Raw genomic sequence first — 14587 nt, forward strand, 5'->3', positions numbered from 1 at the left:
CATCAGTTCCTCGCTGAACTGACAAGGGGTAGTTGCTGCCTGAGGGCTCACTCTTAACCAGGTCTCTGTTCCTCTCTCCCCTCTTCCAATAATGGAGCTATCTTAGCAGTAAGAATTGTTTGTATCCTTCCTACAAGAGAGATGATATTCTTGAAATCCCCTCAGGGAGTCTCGCCTATCTACTTCCTTCCTTATTGTCCTCCTGCCATGAAATCCAATGAAAACACTCCATATAGGCATCTGCAACCACTGAATTGACCTTCTATCATCTTGTCTCTTTCACCCCTCCTGGGGCACCAACCTCCTTCTGGAAATCACAAAGTCCCTACACCTTCCAAGTTACTCAAGTATCTCAGCCCCCTCTCAGAAGTTCCCTTTATCACCAGTACTACTGCCGGAACCCTCTCCCTGACCCCTCTACAAGAGCTTCCAATAGGACCAAGGAGGGTTGAGTGGGAGGAGAGGAGTCTGTGATGTTGGGGTATGTGCCTTGTACTAGAACTATGACCTAAGGCAATATGTTCTTGTTCTTACTTTTTATAACTATGACCTGGTAGCCAACCCTAATAAGCCCCTCTGTACTCTGGCTGGTCCTCAATTCATGACTGTATAGGCTGCCACTGAGCTTGCACAGGATATTAATAATTAATACAATTAATTAATACAATACAATTAATTAAATAATTAATGCAATAATATAACACCAACTTTAAAAAACCCGATAATCCAGCAACTGCTGGCTTTGGGTATACAGACACAGTTCTATCTGCAAGGTGGATTTATTCAGTAGTTGCTCTTACTGTTTCAATCAATCAACAAAGGCTCCATCAACTTCACACATTCATAGAATCATAGATGTAAAGACGGAAGAACCTTACTCTTACATCTTATGCTTATATCTTACATCTACTCCAACTCCCTCATTTTACAGGAAATTTAAGTGATTCGCCCAAATTCGCGTAAGTAGTAGAGCTGAGAGCTTTACTGGGCACAATTTACTTGGCACAAGGAACCAGATATTGGTTTCAAAGCCCATGACTAGGTATAAAGTACTCTGCAGGACTCAAGGCTCTCCTGTTGCTGATTCCCACTGAGGCTGTGACCAAAAACCAAAGCAAACAAAAAACCTTCCTGTCCAATTTTCTCCGTCTGTCAAATATTCTTCTTCTGGATGCTGGGAATTTGACATTTGCAAAATGAAATGTGTGGCATGACTGCTAAACATTTCCATAAATGGAAACCCATAACTCTGAAGTGGGCCCTAAACTAAGAAACTCAGCAAGAGAGATTCCCCCCTACCCCTAACACCCCCCACCTTGTATTCCACTCATGCCAACTCACAGGAAGCATCAAGGGGGATGGTAGAGCTAATGGGCAGGAAAGTTATTCTGGTCATTTCAATTTTTTCTTTCATAGAGGAGACACATGGAATAACTCATCACTAAGTTGAGTTTACGTGCAAGTTTGTACATATTTAGATTTAAAAATAAATTCCTAAGGATCTGGTATGGTTCTTATTTTTTAACTATATATGAAACAGCTTTCAGCAGAGCTATTTTCCAGGGTCTTGCCATAATATAGGTTTGACCCTGGGTTCTTGAATTTAATAGGGACAGGGATGCTCAGGTGCCCAGGATGAAGAGACAAAGAGGGCTGCTATTACTGACCTAGAAAACTCCAGGACATGAGACTCTGAGGAGTCTTTTGCAGAATGAGGGAACCATATCAGGCAGTAGTGTGAACTTGGGAAAAGTAGAAAAGAGACAGGAGCTTCACAGAAAGGGAAGTCTTGAGGTGCAAGGACAGATAGAGAAGCAAACTTTAGGATCTCTCTAGAGCAAAGAGAAAGAAGGGTGATTGCTTAGAGTGACATTGTTGTGAAGGCCACAAAGCCAGGGATCCCATTGGAATCCTGATGGCCTGGAACCCAGCTGAGAGGCTTTAGCAGATATCCACACACACTCAGGGACAGTTTCTTGACTCCCCTATGAGTTTGTCCTAGAAGGTTTCTAGCCCATCTATCACCTTGGATGGTATTGGAAACTACCCTTTGAATATGGGAATGATTTTACTATATGATTTCCTCTTCTTTATGCTGTGTATATGTGTTGACTAAATGCTTTATTCCTATTGTATTGGTGATAAGAAAGAGTGTTGACCTTTATAAGGGGACACACTGTGATTTTCATAATTGATTGCTCAAAATAACCAAATGGAACCTAGAAAAAGTAATACAGGCTCCAGAGGCATAGTTCTCTTAGCTTTCATGGGCCCAATTGTTAAATAAAAGTTCTTTCCGTGAAGTACAAGTTCTGGCGAGTCCTACCAACTTGTAATGGTATTGAATATGGCCCCAGTAACAGCTGGTGATAGAAGATATAGCTACTTCCTGAGGACCAGCCTACATAAGCTTGGAAAGGCACATCACCAAAGGGTGGAAAACCAGATGAAAAGGTTTTGTAACCACCAATATTCAGAAGACAGTCTCTTAAGACCCAGAGTGTTCAGGATCCATATCAGCTAACAAGAGGGATTATAGGCACACACCACCACACCAAGTTCCATTAACTTTCACCAACAGCAGGGAGATGATTAATTCTTTCTACAGGGCGTTCCTAAAGTCTGGACACAGGCAAAAATGCATATTTTCAAAAAATTAAATGAATGAAATTTTCAAACACATTTTATTTATTTGGAATATTAACAAATAACATCATCAATATGATTTCCATCATTTGTGATGCAAAGGTTAATGCGTGTTGTGAGATTCATGCAAACTCGATGCAATAACTCCACATTGCCGTCAATTTTCTTATGTGTCCAAACTTTAGGGACACCCTGTACTGTCAGAAAAAAACTATTAAGAACTCATCTAAAACATTGAACACATATGCAACACATAAAAATTTAGGGGAACTGTTACATATCTAGTTTATCTTCCCAATTACCACTTTTACTCTCTTCATAAATTACTTTTGTTTAAGTAAAATAATATTCTGTTGGTATCTAGTACATCAATTCCTAGAAAAAGAACCACAAAAAATGGAAACATATTCACCCAAATATCCAACATGGAAATAGGCTAATACTTTAAAGCTAGCTTTCTACCCATCTAGATACAGGCCAGGATGTACCTCTGCAAAATTTGCTTTTCTGAAGATCCCACCCAAAGGGCCCAGTGAGCATGCTAACTGACCCCCCCCCCCCATTTCTAGTTCCTCCCCTTCCCCCATCCATTACTGCTCTCTTGATTCGGATTCATAATTCCCAACAGGCAATAGAATCCCATTCTGGTGACCATGGTCAGGAGGTTTGTTTATCTTTGCTTTATAAATTCCTAACCTTCTCCTGACATGGCAGAAAGTATGCGATTGAGTCAACAAAGGAGTCAAGGTTAACCGTGGGAGAGGGATGTGGGAAAGGAACCTGACAAGTGTAAACATCTGAACATCAACAGCAACGAGGGGCCAGCCTTGACATGAGACTTAATATCAGGTACGCATGTACTTAGTGTAGTCTGTAAATATGGATTTACCATCTCCGGGTGGATTTACCACCTCTATATTTTCTGCTCAGAGACAGACGGATAGGAGGCCTTCACTGTCCAATCACCTTCTGTTCTATTTGGCCTCAGGAAAAGCTCTTAAAAGAAACCTTTGAACCCAAGACAAATTTGATCTACAGCATATGACAAGAGGGATTGTATATTACACATCTGGGATGGGTATCTCAAGGAATGAGTATTTTACTGCCATTTAGGTCCATTAGCTTTTGGGACAAAATAGCACCGACCTTCTGACTTTGGGGGTGCGGTTTGTTTATTCTTTGCTCAACCAATTCCCAATGCATTTCTGACATCCTAGAAATACGCAGAGCTAAGCTTAGGTCACCGGTAGAGTCAAGGTTAACTGGGTGAAAGTGATAGGGGGAGTTGGGAGGGGATGGAGAAGGAGGGAGCCCCTTTGGGATTCTTCTCCCGTGATATCTGACAGTATTCTTCTCTATTCTTCCCACTCTCCTTTTCCTCAATCGGCACTTTCCCAAGTCTGCTTCTACCCCTTGTGATGGCACGGAAAGTGCAAGAGATTTGAAATCAGGCTTGGGCTTGAATCCCAGGTCTACCACTCCATCTGAGTGACCTTAAATTAGTCCCTTCATTGCTTTGAGTTTGAATTTCCTTTGTAAAACCAGAGGTTCGATTGGATGATTACTAAATTCCCTTCCAGTTCTAATTTTCTTTATATTGTGGGAGATGACCTTGAGATGCTGGGTCTAGTTCATATGAACCTCATTTTTGTGTCTGGTGTGCAACTTGTCATCTATTGTGCAAATGGAACGATTGGGAGACTAGATGGAGCCCATAAACACTCCTTTGCTGGCCAATGAATCTTCTACTCTTTTTAAATGGGAAAAAATGGAAGAAGCTCTTCTTGCCCTTGTGGCAAAATATCAGACCAAAGTCAGAATTCAACTGAACCCTAGTTCAAGCTGTTCATGGTCGGGGTGCACCCCCTTCCCCTACTTTGCCTCCAATCAGAGCCACAGCTTTGTCACATTCATTATCTATTCCATTAGATGGGGTAATAATGCAAAGCCTTAGTTCCTTATTTTGTGTGTTTTTAGGGAAAGTAACTGGAAATGTCCAAAGGAACACAGAAGGGAGGTAAGGATAACAAGGGAAGGACTCGAGGGCTACATTCCTCACCCCACTCCCCGAACTCGGACAGCACAGACAAGCATGTTTTTGGACGGGGAAAGGCAAGGCAATTGAGATTAAGTGACTTGCCCAAGGTCACACAGCTAGTGTGTCAAGTGTCTGAGGCCAGATTTGAACTCAGGTCCTCCTGACTCCAGGACTGGTGCACTGTGCCACTTTTAAAAGTAGAAGAGGAAGGCAACAACCAGGGTTGTCTTCAAAGGGCATCTGTAGAGATGGTCTTTAGGTATTGGTAAGAGGAAGGAGCTCTTATGAATGATTGCCCCCTGGGCTTGGTGCATCCCCAGGACTTAATCCATTGCTACATGGCATTTCTTACACTGGCCAGGTGTTTTGTGGGGAGGAGGGGTGGAGTCCAAATTGAGTGTATCTGATTGGTCTCCAACCTTTTTTGTCTTAGGCCCAGGAAGATGCCAACTAGTGAAGTGGCAGGGGAAATATAGCATGGAACCATGTAGATTTCTACTCCCTTTTCAAAGGGCTGCATATTAACTTAGAGATACAATTTTTATTAATTGCAACCCCAGTGCTTAGCACAGTGCCTGGCACATAGTAAATGCTTAATAAATGTTTATTGGTTTGGATTGGATTGGATTGGAGTGCCAAATAAGAGAAAAGGATATGACCTTCCAGAGATAGCTTGTAATATGAGACACTTAGGAGAAAGCCCTGGGATGTTTCTGAATCAACATAGCCATAATAAAGAGTGGGTCACAGCAAGTCAGAATCGTGGTCCCAGTTGCCCAACATTTAATCTTGCAGATTGCCATTAAACTTCCAGACACAAGCTCACGTCACTAGCAGAGGAAAGGTTGAGTGTGGAGGAATGTGGACCCCTGCCTGAGAAGGCTCGCTGGACTAGGAAACCTTTACCTCCTTCATGGCACATCTCCAACTCCAGCCCACAAAAAACTAGGGAAAGACCTAGAGGGAGGATTTTAAGCCTTCTTTCTGGCATGATGGACCCCTCTGGTAGTTTGAGAAAGTCTATGGACCCCTTCTCAGAATAATGTTTGTAAATGCATAAAATAAAATACATGAGGTTACAAGGAAATAAATTATATTGAAATAGAATTATCCATTTTAGAAAATATTATTTTTAACATTTATTTTTTTAAAATTTGAATTCTGAATTTGCTTCCTCTTTCCCACCCCTCCCTCACCTATTGTGAAGGTAATAAATGTGATATTGATTATACATGTGAAATCATGTAAAACATTTCCATATTAGCCATGTTGCAAAAAAGAAAAAAAGAAAATTAAAAACAATTATGCTTCAGTCTGTATTCAGAGCCCATCAGTTCTTTTCTTTCTGGAGGTTGAAAGCATTTTTCATCAAAAGTCCTTTGGAATTATCTTGGATCTTTGTACTGACCAGAATAGCTAAGTCTTTCACAGGTGATCATTGCACAGTGTTGGTGTTACTGTGTACAAAGTTCTCTGGGTTCTGCTCACTTCACCTTGTATCAGTTTGTGTAAGTCTTCCCAGGTTTTTGTGAAACCATCCTGCCTGTCATTTCTCATAGCACAATAGTATTCCATCACAAACATATACCACAGCTTGTTCAGCCATTCTCCAACTGATGAATATTTCTTCAATTTCCAATTCTTTGCCAGCACAAAAAGAGCTGCTATCCATATTTTTGTGCATATAAATCCTTTTTCTTTTTCTTTGACCTCTGGTATACAGATCTAGCAGTATATAGCAGTGGGTCAAAGGGTATGCACAGTATGACAGCCCTTTGGACATAGTTCCAAATTGCTTTCTAGAGTGGTTGACTCAGTTCACAACTCCACCAACATCGCATTAGTTTTCCAATTTTTCACATCCCCCTCCAACATTTGTCATTTTCTTTTTTTACCTTATTAGCCAATCTGACGGGTGTGAGGTGGTATCTCAGTGTTCTTTTAAATCACATTTCTCTAATCAACAGTGATTTAGAGCATTTTTATATGATTATAGATAGTTTTGATTTCTTCTTCTAAAAACTGCCTGTTCATATCTTTTGGTTACTTATCAATTGAGGACGGTTGTCAAAATTAAAAAAAAAACCCAAAGCATTCATGATGCCCTGCTAGTTAAGACATTCTTTAATCTGACTTCAGCTTATTCCTTCAGCCTTATTTTACATTTCTTCCTTTCACATTCTCTATATTCCAGCCAAACCACACTAGTAGTGGTTCCTGGATGTTATCCTGCATTCTCCTCCCACTATGCACACCCTCAGGCTGACCCCATATCTGGAATACGTTTTCTCCTCATCTCTGTCTGTTAAAATCCTTCTCTTCCTCCAAGATGGCTCAGGTGCCTCTTCCTCCGTCAGGTCTTCCCTGATACACTGCCCCATCTCCCACTCTTTTTTAAAACCTTATTTCTTTTCTGAAATTTTCCTAGAATGCTTTGACTGAATCACATTTTTGCCCCAGTTACATCCTGCCTGGGATCATGTGTACATGTCTCATACCTCAGTACTGCAGTGTCAAACTCATATAGAAGGAGACCACTGAACCATGCATAGGATCCCTATAGGCTGTGTGTTAACTTAGAAAACCACACATGTTCGTATATTTGTTTTTTAGGTTAATATGCTAACACATTAAAAATACAGTTTAATCTGGTTTTGCCTCACTCAGGAGTGTTATGGGGTTGCATATGCCCATGGGCAGCATGTCTAACTCCTTTGCCCTAGGAGACTAAAGCTCCCTGAGGGCAGGGTCTGGGTTGTTTTTCATTTTTTTATACCCAGAGCCTTGCATCGATTATGCACTTAATCAATGTTTATTGAATGAATGAATTATTGGAACATGGGAGTAAGTTAAAGGTCCCTTGGGGGCCATAAGAAAGTTGCCCTTTGTGATACTGTCTTCAAAAAAGTTAAGACTGTACCCTAAATATTTCCATTTCTACTTAATAGCCTGTTACGGATCTACGACCCAGAAATATACCAAAGTCCCTTTTGGACCTGTTTATAATATCAGCTCAAACTGCCTCCTGGAGTGATAAGAATTTATAATACACAAATGCTGTGTAAAGAAATACTCCCTTTTTCGATTTAAAACTATTTCCCTTCAAACTTCAAGAGGTGCTGGAATCTTTGGGCTGATGTTTCTGAGGATAAGCAGTTTTGAACCAGTTTAATCTGGAGGGAGCAAGAGCATTAATATTTTCAGACAGGACTCTGCTCTGGCATACAGCTTGTCTTGATAAGGCATTGTGTTTGCTTCCTGCACCACCCCCACTGGGTCTAGAGGAGAAAAGAGAATGTGGCAAATGAGATGGCTGGTTGACTTTCAAATTGTCCGAGGCTGAGGAGAATCTAGCTGTGGGTTTAGCCAAATCTAGACGTGTTCTGTTCTGATGGAAGATGGGCCCAGAAGCATAACTCCCTTAAGCTCCTTCTTAAAGGAGTCTGGGTTTACTTAACAGTCCAGAATTCTGCCAACATGGTTAGATGTTTTCCTTTTTTCTGTTTTTTTTTACCTTCTCTAACCCAGCACATCTGTTTCTGATAGTACAGGAATACAGCCCCCGCCCCCACCCCTCCAGCTAGCTAGCTGGCTTTCAGAGTTAGATAAACCTACAGAGCATTACTACAACTCATCCCACTTAACAAGACAGAAAACGTCTGGTCAAAGAAATGAATGTGGAAAGTGACAGGATGTAGATTTGGCCATGATGCAAACCAGAACAAGAGACAGTTTGTGGGAATGCCATAGATCTGCACACAAATAAAACATCCTTTTCCCCCTTCTTTGCTCATAGTGATTAAATTTTATAGAATGACCCCTTCCTAAGACTACAGGCAAGTTGTCAGTCACAATAGGTAGAGGGGATTCCCACACCAGGAATTTTTATAGGTCTGGAAAATTAAACAAACAACTCCTTCCTGATTATTTTATGCATATGGTAGGTTACTGGTAGTCTTTCTGGAATGATAAAATATGGATCTTAGAGCAACTCCTGGCACATAGTAAGTGCTATAAAATGTTAGTTATTATTATTATCATTACTACAGATCTCTCTCAATTATCTAAAAGAAATATCTCTTGTAAACAGTTTCTGAAAAATATAAATCTATTTTAATAACAATAAGTAAAGTAATCACACATGAATGCCTCAGTTCAACAACTGCTAAGATATCATATAGCAACCTCCACAAACCTCAACAGCTGTACAGCTGCAAGCCTGGAAAAAAGAAAGCAAAAACAAAGTTCCAAATGAAAGTAGTGATAAAAACAACTGAGAACCTAAGGCTCTTCTTAAGATTTACAGTGTAATGAGATTGGTCAATTCTGATGGCCAGAAAAGTAAACAAGCAATTGTTATACTCTTACTCTGTGCCAGGCACTCTGCTAAGTGCTGGGGATACCCCCCTTAAAAAAAGGCAAATATTGTTCCTGATCTCACGGAGCTCACGTTCTACTGGGGGAGAAAAGATGCAAAAATTGTGCATACAAGATATATACTTTGTAAATAGAAGGTAATACAGAGAAATGAGACTGTGAGAGGGAGGGAAGGGAGGGGAAGGAAGGAAGAGAATGGATGAGAGGGAAAGTCCTTTTACAGAAGGTGTAATTTAAGCTAAGCCTTGAAGGAAGCCAGGGAATCTAGGAGGCAGAGGTGAGAAGAGAGAGTGCTCCAAGTTATAGAAGCTGTCAAAGCAAATTTCAGAAGCACAAGAGAAAAGCAGAGGGTAGAGGTGTAAAGGCAGAAGACAGAAACAAGACAAAATAAAAAGAGCAGAAAGAGGCAACAATGGGCATTGGCAGAAGACAATAGCAGCTATGAGAGATGGTGAGAGACCCAGGATGATGGGAAGGGTTTGTCTATGTCAGAGATTCAAAATTACATAATGGAGGAGACAGAAGAAATACCAATGAAAACAGCATCAGTCTGGGGACATTTAGTGAAGGGGCACAGAATTCTTCCACCTGTCTCTGGGTACAGAATAAAGATTCATTCTTACCTCAGTGACCTAGAAATAAAGAAAAATTTGTATGTTCAATATGCCTCTGTTTACTGTGGTAGGAAAGTGTATGTTTTGTTTCCCTTACAAATAAAAATAAAACATTTCAGCCTTTAATGAATAGATTCCAGTAATCTGGAAAATTCACTTGTTTTCTCCTCATTTCAGATGATTTCCAATACAATGTAAAATCTTTGAGGGTGGAGACCTTTCTACTTTTATAGAAAGTGCTTAATAAATGCAGATTGATTGATTGATTGACATATCCTCAGTACCTAGCACAAATTCCTGGCAAGTAATAGGTGCATAGTAAATACCTATGTAATTGGTGAATAATGGAGGCAATACTGGTATGCTATCTTTTTCTTTACTCCTTTACTGTATATTGTTTTAGAAGTTTTTAAAAACTTTAATTAAGAAAAAAACTTTCTTTAAAAGAAAAAGGTAATTCTTCTGTAAGGAGGCTAATCTGTTGGATAGTCAGTGTTCCAGATGCCATTTCTTCTTCTAGCTAACTCTACACAGTCCTTTTTAGCATGGAGAATGGGTTTCCCCTTCCAATCTCAGAAGGTTTTCTTTACCTAAAATACAGCTCCTTGGGGAATATTATCTAACCCACCCTTAAAACCTCATTTCTTAGCAACTGAACAAAAAGACAGGTTAGCATTTTTCTTAAGTTTGCAATAAGCTTAATTCTACAGATAGCTCTTGGGAGCTGCTGGTGTTTGCTTATACCTAGGACTCTTCAGAGGCAGGCTTCCATGAATTAAAACCCATGGTCTCCAACATATATAATGTTTTTAATAACAAGACTAATATCAAAGCCACTCATTCAGCTCATGCTATGGACTGAGAAATAGTAAGTCACTCCAGTTTCTTTGTCAAGAAAACTCTAAATGGGGTCATGAAGAGTTGGACATGAGTTCTGGGCTTAGAATCAGAAAGACTCATCTTCCTGAGTTCAAATCTGGCCTCAGACACTTTGTAGCCTTTCTGTCTATCTGTCCCTCTGCTTAATTCTCTCTTGAGTCTCCAATTGTCCACTTTCCAAGCGGGAGCTTTATTCATTTGTGTAGTCTGAGGAGATGACATTATTCCATTATTAATAGCATTTACCATCCCGTTCCACTGAGGCATTTTCTCTCAATTCTCTCAAATGACTAAAACTTTCCTGTTTACCTTCTCCCTTGTCTAATTCGACATTCCCTAACAATAGGGTGTAGTCATACTTTCCATCAAGTTGATTCTCTTTCAAATATGGAATGTACCACCAATCATGTATTTTAGTCTCTTGGATGGTCTAGGAAGGCTATGATTTGTATATAGGCCCAGATGGATTGAGGGAGCTAAGTGGCACAATGGATAGAGAGCTGGGCTTGGAGTTAAGATGGATCTGAATTTTTCTTATCTAAGACACTTCCTAGTTGTATGACCCTAGGCAAGTCACTCAATCTCTCTCAGACTCAACTCCTCATCTATAAAATGAAAGGATTAGACTGGAAGGTCTCCAAGTTCTTTTTCCAGTTAAATCTATGTCTATGAATTCCAGAGATATTAGCAATGCAGTAATGACGGAACCTCAGAAACCTAAATCCTGAAGGGTAAATGCGGGAATGAAATGAAATTTCAAAATTTGATGAAGTTCCATTTTGTTTTCTGTCACTTAAAGTTATCTGTCCTGAAAGGTTTTCCATCGATTAAAAATCTTGCCCTGGCATGAAGGCAAGATGGGAAAGCAAACCTTCTTCTTTAGGTTTTAACATCTTCTATCTATAAAACGCCTGACTTATAAAGAATGCATGCTCCTACATACAAGGTCTTAAGCTTTTTTTTCTAGATTGAAGCCTCCCGAAAAAGTAATTTTGGCAAAGGGAAAGGGGGATTGCACATATTGATCTCAGAGTCAGCTTCAGAGCTACCAGGTACATTTAACAAAATGTTGTTCTTCCTGGAGCCTGAGTCAGTTTTCAGACAAGACAGACTTGGTAGCCAGCATGATATAGTGGATAGAGAGCTATCCTTGAAACCAGGGAAACTTGGGGTCAAGTGTGACCCTTAGCCCACCGTGCTTCTGGCAACTGTCTAAGACTATTATGGATTGTGAAAAAGTACAATATCATGAACTGATGCAAAGTGAAGTGAGCAGAACCAGGAGAACATTGTACACAGTAACAGCAATATTGTGCAATGACTAACTGTGAATGACTTAGCTATTCTCAGCAATACAATGATTCAAGACAATTGCTGGGGCCTGAATGTAGATTGAAGCATGCTATTTTTTCACTCTTCCCTTCCTTCCCTCCTTCCCTTCCTTCCCTTCCTTTCCTCCCTCCCTCCCTCTTTCTTTCTTTCTTTGTTTTCTTAGACAAAATTACCAATACAGAAATGTTTTACATGATTATACATGTGTAACCTATGTCAAGTTGCTTACCATCTTAGGGATCAGGGAGAAGAAGGAGGAAGAGATAGAATTTGGAACTCAAAACTTAAAAAAATGTAAAAATTTGTTTTTACATGTAATTGGGGAAAATAAAATATATTTTTTTAAAAGTACTGTATCAACCTACTTTGGTAAATGGAGTTCCCTTACCTGGGAGTTCTCCATAATAATGAAATCACAAGCCTAGTACCATCTTTTTTTATTTAGTATTTAAGAGAAATTCAAGTAAAAAGTATTTTGTAATTAATTTGTCCTCCCCACTAACTCTCTCTCCCACTGAACAAATTTTAAAAAATGCAGAGAAACAAATCCCTCAGTACATATCTCCATAATTCCATAATTTTGCAAAACAAATTCCCACATTAGCCATATCTGAAAATATGTCTCTTTCTTCATTTACAGTAATCATTTCTCTGTTGGCAAGATAGTGAAATGTTTTATTTTCATTCTGTTGGACTTGTGGTTTATTCTTGCATTGATCAGAGTTCTTAAATCTTTCAAAGTTTTTGCTCTATAATGTTGTTATCATTATATAAATTGTTTACCTAGTTCTGCTCACTTTGCTCCACTTCAGTTTATAAAGATCTTCCTAGTTTCCCCTGAAATTATCCCTTTTATCATTTCTTATGCGCAATAGTATTCCATTACATCCATATGACACAATTTGTTTTACCATTCTCCAAGTAGGAAGGCACCCCCTTACTTTCCAACTTTTCACTACAGAAAGAGCTGCCATAAATATTTTAGAATGTAGAGATCTTTGTCCTCTTTCTTTGATTTCTTTGGGGAACATAGGCCCAGTAGTGGTACAGCAGGGTCAAAGGGTATGCATGGTTAATTCTATGGGTATAGTTCCACATTGTTTTCCAGCTCTATATTTTTTTGTGTGTGTCATCCTCCTGTAACCCTTGGGTATTCTTTGTCTTTTTTCCACTGTTGGGCATATCCCTACCTTAAGCCCCAGATCCTCCAATTACAGCATCACATTTAAAAAAAGGTTTTTTTTTGCTTTTTTAAACTTAAATACACTCTCTTTTCCAGTTCCTGGGCCTGCCTGGCATGGTCTTGTCACCTCTGGACCCTGGCCCAGTTGCCCTGGGGTCAAACAGAATGTACCAAGTCTCACTTGCCTCTGGAGCGAGATAGAAGACTGGTCTGGCTGTGCTTCGCTGTTGTGGCTGTGGCTACTGTCTCCTGTCCCCTCTTGACCTTTTCTCTTCTGTGTCATCTGGTCCCTATTCTTCCATTTCATGGAGACCTCATCCACCCATTGTGGGATGCCCAATCACCTTCCATCGGTGAGTTCAGGTGTTGGTCGGGAAGTGCCCCAGCGGTATGTCTGGCGTTTTTGCATCAGCCTGCACTCAGTGGCCCACTCCTGGGGCTTCCTGGTGGCCTTTGTCTACTGGAACGACTACAGTAGCTGCCCCTCACCCTGCTTTGGCTATGACCAGCTCTGCCTCCTTAACTTGGGTCTCAGCCTCGTGGAGGATGCGGCCCTGCTTCTGCTCACCTACGTCTCCTCCTCAGAGGACTTGACCATCCATGAGAATGCTTTCATTGTGTTCATCGCAGCATCTCTGGCCCACATGCTGCTAACCTGTATCTTGTGGTGTCTGATGAAGAAACTTAGAGTAAGTTTGGAGGAACTAAGTCCTACAGCTGGAAACAAAAACCTTTTATTGTTAACTTTGTCTCTTTCTTTATGGCCCTAGCTGTCTACTTCTGACACAACATGTTCTGTGAGCCAGGCAGGTACACTGCCTTTGTGGTCGTTGAGTACACCTTGAGTGGTTCTGACTAACATGGCCTTCCACATGACTGTCTGCTGGGACTTCAGGAACAAAGAGATGCTTATTACCTTCGTGACAGATGATGAAAGATTCTGAGGGGGTCTGGACCATGTTGGAGAAGACCCAGCCTGATTGGAAGGTTGCAGAGGGGACAGAGAATGACTCCCTGTCCTATCTCTCAGATTCACCTACCACCAAAACTGATGGAGAAAGTATAGAACTCTAGTCTCCCCTCCAAAAAAACCCCAAACAAACAAAACGTAAATACAAAACAAGAAAAGGAAAAGAGAAAATATTGCCATGTACATAGCAGAACATGAGAGGATTCAATATAAAACAAGACATTTCCATTTCAAGAAAACCTCTATAATAAATACTACACATAGTTTTCAAAGCTACCCAGCTTTTCTTTTCTTCTTTGTAAGTTTTCTTTTGTTCTCTACTGTGCACTTTTTACTTTATTTTTCCTCCAGCCCTATCCTTTTAACAAAATTTAGTTATTTAATAAGAAATTTAACAATAAGAGCAAAGTAAATAGAACCCGGGGAACAATCTACACAATGACCACAATAATGTAAAGAATAACTATACTGAAAGACTTAAGAATTCTGAGCAATGCACTGACCAATGGCCACTTCAAAGGGCTGATGAAGCATGTCTCTATTCATGT

At 40.1% G+C, this 14587-nt stretch overlaps 1 pseudogene; it reads left to right on the forward strand.

The window, feature by feature from the left end:
* Positions 1-13183: 13183 nt before the first annotated feature.
* LOC118839348 lies at positions 13184-13839 on the forward strand (annotated as a pseudogene).
* The last annotated feature ends 748 nt before the right edge of the window (positions 13840-14587 follow it).

Source organism: Trichosurus vulpecula, chromosome 1 (assembly GCF_011100635.1).
Source record: "Trichosurus vulpecula isolate mTriVul1 chromosome 1, mTriVul1.pri, whole genome shotgun sequence".
NCBI classification, from domain to species: Eukaryota; Metazoa; Chordata; class Mammalia; order Diprotodontia; family Phalangeridae; genus Trichosurus; species Trichosurus vulpecula.